This window comes from Taudactylus pleione, unplaced genomic scaffold (genome assembly GCF_031769625.1).
Source record: "Taudactylus pleione unplaced genomic scaffold, aTauple2 ptg000174l, whole genome shotgun sequence".
NCBI lineage: Eukaryota > Metazoa > Chordata > Amphibia > Anura > Myobatrachidae > Taudactylus > Taudactylus pleione.
In genome coordinates this window covers 4258285-4264284 of record NW_028284576.1, presented here as the reverse complement: position 1 = coordinate 4264284, position 6000 = coordinate 4258285, and positions in this window count along the sequence as shown.

Genomic DNA, 6000 nt, shown 5'->3' with positions numbered 1-6000 from the left:
TAGTTTTGGCCCTGCTTGGGAGGCATTACTGGGCAGCGTTCCCGGAAACAGGGGCGTTCGCAGCGGCGATTTGCACTTGCGAAAATATGCCAATGCTTGCAAAAGCAAAACTGACATAACCACACCCACTGCTGCTTTCTCACATTCGTCCACTGTCGCTCTTCTGTTTCAACATCGGTACCATCGATGCACATCGACCACTCACGCATCATTTACACCAGGTCTGACCTGCCGGCGCAGACACTACAGGTCTCTACACACGCAGTGGGCTCTAAAGCGCAGTTGCTAATTTATGCAAACCCAAGTAATGGTGTTTTTCTGATCACTCCCCCCTGCCACCACGCCCAAATTCTCACAGCCTGTCACTCACTCTGCTATCGATACCTCTGTGCCTAGTTAATTGCAATGGCTAACAATCACTCGATCTCCATAGTTGCATTTGAGAACACTGCTGAATACGGTCCATTGATAGTTATCTATGTTTTTTACATACTGTTGGTGAACGGTCATACTGTAGTAGCGGAAATGAGCTAAGGGCTTCATTCAACAGTGATCACAAGTCTGCAATCGCACGCACCCGCTCTCTGTGAAATTATGCAAATGAATGCGATTGCAGCATTATACCAAGACACCCACCACTGTATAAAGCCGCGCACTTCCCATTACATACATTCGCAAGTCAGCGAAAACATCGGTAACATTGAGTAACATCGGACCCATACGCACAGTTGTGGTGGAGCTGACCATGACTCACAAACTGCGAAACTTCCTGTCGACATCTAGACCTCTGACTGTGTATGCCATCGCAGGGGCTTAATTATGCACCCCTGTAACGGCGTTCAATTGTGCATTCACACCTGCGTTCCTTCAACCACCCCCCTCTCCACCCCCAAAAGGTGCTTCTTGTCAATCACTCTGCAATGGCACTGCATATCCGCTGCATCCGCTTTCATGATCGCAGCAGCCAGACTGCGCACGCGCACTGTGGTACATACACATGCGCAGATGCGCAGAAACACAATCTTCGACTGGACGCGTGTTTCCGCAGACTTGGGATTCAACTAAATGAGGCCCTAAGTACAGAACAGGAATCTGAGGCTACAGTGGGCACAGGGTCACCCGCCGGACACTTGTAGCCTGGAATGATGCTGCCTGGTCTGACCAATCTCATTATCTGCTGTGCAGACGATAGGGTCGGGATTTGGCATAAGGAAACATGAATCTATGAATTCATCCTCTCTCGCGTCAGCCGCTCAGGCTGGGGGCAGCGGTTTAATGGTGCGGGGAGCATTTTATTGGCACACATTAGGCCCCTTAATACCAATTGAGCATCTAAATGCCACAGACTACCTGATTATTGTTGCTGTGTACATGCGCCATCGCCGTAACAAGGCTTTTACTGCGCCCTGTGCCGGCCTTTCCCCGTGAGCACATGACGTCATGACATTATGCTGGGGGGGGCAGGCTGCCAGCCGCCGGGAAGAATAGCGCTGCCCAAAGTATTGTCAGCGTGCTCCATTTGGCTGTACAAGTACAGTCTGCTGGGTGCATGTCTAGAGCGGCCAAAGGACGGTTCAGGCAGCACTTCAGTAGCTATACTGGCTACAGGGTGCTAGATGCAGGGAAAGTGGGGCAGCGATGGTACCACCCACAGCAGCGTTCTATGCAGCAGCTACCCTCTGCGTACAGTGCCACCATGCACTTCACTTTATAGCCTGTCTGCCCGTCTTGTAATGATTACGTACAGCAGGATAATGCGCCATGGTACGTATCACCTCACGCTGGTTAAATGAACAAGACAATGTGGTCAGTGTACTCCAATGGCCTCCACAGTCCACACACCGGGACAGCTCAACTGTTATATAGAGGTTTTACTGTATTTTTATACTCAATACAGCCTGCCCTAGGACTGGTATTGTACATCCTAAACTCCAGCACAACGATCCATTGGTGTCCCACAAGGTTCTAGTCTCAACCCCATTCTTTTCTAAATATGTATCTCTTCTCTAGGGAGGAACTACAGGTGTAGCCACGCTCATCTATGCAGCGATGTGAGCGCATTGCGGTATGGATGGCGCTGCTAGCATGCCCGCGGCTATGTGCCCGCAGAATGTGTTTATCACCTCTCTCATCATTTCCCACCTTGACTGCTTCAACCTCCTACTCTCTGGAATTCCTCTCACACATCTATCCGGGGCTTCTATCCACATTAATTGCTGCAGCAAGTCTCACAGTTCCATAATGGCAGCACCGCTTTGCCTTGTCCCTACACTGGCATGCTATGTCCTCTATCCAATCCCATTTAAATTACTCATCCATACATACAAAGTCCTCAAAACACCTTCTTCATACATCTCAAATCTCATATCAAAACATTCTCCTCTTATCTCTTATTTCTAGCTCTGACCTGTGCCTCATCTCTCCTCCACCTCCCACCACTACCTGTAAGACCTCTCACTGCCACCTGTAAGACCTCTCACTGCCACCTGTAAGACCTCTCACTGCCACCTGTAAGACATCTCTCATGCCATGACCCACTTATGCAATTCTGGATTAGACTGTCCCGCAGCCTTCACATCTTTAAAGTCTCTCTTACATACAATTTACTTTTTAGAACTTACACTACTCCTACCTATACTACCCACACTAATGCCCCCTCACACCTACCCTACTTCCACCTCTATTACCCAAACTAATGTCCCCTCACATCTATCCTAATCCCACCTATATTACCCACACTAATACTCCCTCACACCAACCCTACGCAAACCTATACTACCCACACTAATGCACCCTAACACCTACTATACTCGCACCTATACTACCTACACTAAGAGGTAAATTTACTAAGAATCGAGTTTGGTCAAGATGACAATCTCGGGTGAGTGTAGGCATGTTTTTCATCTTGCATATTTACTAAAGGCAAAGTCGGGTGAGTTACAGAGAGATCTCTCATCTCACTCGTAAAACTCGGACAAGTTAGCAAACTCGAAACGTATCACCATCGGCCAAAATCTGAAGTACTTTTCACCTAAAAGATACATCTCGCAAATTTACCAAGAATCGAGATTAGAATCTCGGGTGAGATGCTTGCAAACTCTCTGCCAAATTGACGTTTTAAACACTCACCTCCAGATCTGCGAGTTTAGCTAAAACATACACAAATCATTTTTTTTTTTTTTCTTTGTTTTTCTTGTTATTTTTTTTATAATTTAGAGGCCCCCCCCCAAAAAAAAAAAGACTAATCAGCCCTGTACTTGCCAGCCTGTCCTGGTTCTTAAATTTACAGGGAAAAAAATATGTTGGGTTCCACTGTAAATTAAGTACCAGCACCAGGCAGCAGAGACAGAGCTGGTTTTAATTATACGTAGTTGAGGACCCCTCCAATAAAGGGGTACCCCTCTCCAGGGCACCCCTGGCCTAGGCTGAGAGCCTGAGGCTATCCCCGCCACCCCTGGGTGGTGGGTTGCGGGTTAATAGTGTAGGTGTAGTGTAAAATTAGAATTAACAACATTGTCTTTACAGTGGAACTACAGGTCCCAGCAAGCCTCCCCCATATGCTGGTACTTGGAGAACCACAAGTACGAGCATGTGGGGCATTAAGGGCCCACTGGTATGTGTAGTTCACCTGTAAATAAATGTTTAAAACAACAGAACACACCATCAGAATAAAGTTTTATTACAAACACACATACACACACATACTTACCTGCTGCCAGATGTTCACGTCCCCTTCTCAACGGAAAGTATCCATTTGAAGTACCTGAAAAAAAAAGCCACTACTCACCTTTTGTCCCTCGATGTTCTCCGCAGTAATCCTTTTAGGTGCCCAGGCGCTATGTTACAACACGCATCAGCATGTTGTTACAGTAGCGCTAATGACTTTAGTGTCCGGGCCACCAGCCAATCAGCGGAGGCTTCCATTAGCGGCCGCTCAATGGCTGGGACTCACGTGGAGGAGCCGCTGATTGGCTAAGTCCACGTGGGTCCCAGCCAATGAGTGTCTGCTAATGGAAGCCGCCGCTGATTGGCTGGCGGTCCAGAAACTAAAGTAATTCACACCTACTCTACTCCCACCTATACTACCCACACTAATACACCCTCACACCTACTCTACTCCCACCTATACTACTCCCACTAATACACCTTCACACCTACCCTACTCAAACCTATACCACCCACACTAATACACCCTCACACCTACCCTACTCCCACCTATACTACCCACACTAATACACTCTCACACCTACCCTATTCCCACCTATACTACCAACACTAATACTCACACATACCCTACTCCCACCTATACTACTCCCACTAATACACCTTCACACCTACCCTACTCAAACCTATACTACCCACACTAATACAACCTCACACCTACCCAACTCTCACCTATACTATTCACACTGATTCATCCACACACCCACTCTACTCATACCTGTATTACCCACACTTATACACTCTCACACCTACTCTACTCTCAACTATATTACCCACACTAATGCCCCCTCACACCTACTCTACTCTCACCTATACTACCGACACTAATGCTCCCTCACACCAACCCTATTCTCAACTATACTACCTACACTAATGCCTCATCACACCTACCCTATTCCCATCTATACTACCCACAATAATGCACCCCACACCTACCCTACTCCTATGTATACTACTCACACTAATACACCCTCACACCTACCCTACTCCCACCTAAATTACACACACTAATGCCCACTCACACCTACCCTACTCCCACCTATACTACCCACACTAATACACCCTCACACCTACCATACTCCTACCTATACTATTCACACTGATTCCTCCACACACCCATTATACTCATATTACCTGTATTACGCACACTTATACACACTCACACCTACTCAACTCTGACCTATACTACCCACACTAATGCACACTCACACCTACTCTACTTTCACCTACACTACCCAGACTAATGCCCCCTCACACCGACCATACTCTTACCTATACTACCCACACTATTGTCCCCTCACACCTACCCTACTCTCACCTATACTACCTACACTATTGTCCCCTCACACCTACCCTACTCTCACCTATACTACCTACACTAATGCTCCCTCACACCTTCCCTACTCTCACCTATACTACCTACACTAATACACCTTCACACCTACCCTACTCTCACCTATACTACCTACACTAATGCTCCCTCACACCTACCCTACTCTCACCTATACTACCTACACTAATACACCCTCACACCTACCCTACTCCCACCTATACTACTCACACTAATACACCCTCACACCTACCCTACTCCCACCTATACTACCCACACTAATGCCTCCTCACACCTACACTACTCTCATCTATACTACCTGCACTAATGCCCCATCACACCTACCCTACTCTCACCTATACTACCTACACTAATGCCCCCTCACACCTACCCTACTCTCACCTATACTATCTACACTAATACACCCTCACCCCTACCCTACTCTCACCTATACTTCGTACACTAATGCCCCCTCACACCTACCCTACTCTCACCTATACTACCTACACTAATGCTCCCTCAGACCTACTCTACTCTCACCAATATTAGCCACACTAATAATGCCCCCTCACACCTACTCTACTCTCATCTATACTACCTACACTAATGCCCCCTCACACCTACCCTACTCTCACCTATACTACCTACACTAATGCGCCCTCACACCTAACCTACTCTCACCTATACTGGGGTGGAGACTCTGCAGTGTGTGCTGTCTGAGCTGTGAGGAGGTTGTGTGGAGGAGAGCTCTAGCTGCTGCAGGTGTGTCCCGTGTCTGCAGGGAGACTCCCTGCTGGCTTCCCCAGGGGGATGGATCCTCCTGGGGGAGAGTGCTCCCGACGTTCAGCCCGTGGCTCGGGCTCTAAAGCAACAGCCAAAGCAAAGACTCATGGTGTCCGGATAACTAGTGCGGCAGGCTAGTCCGGATCATCAGGAAGCAGCATGAG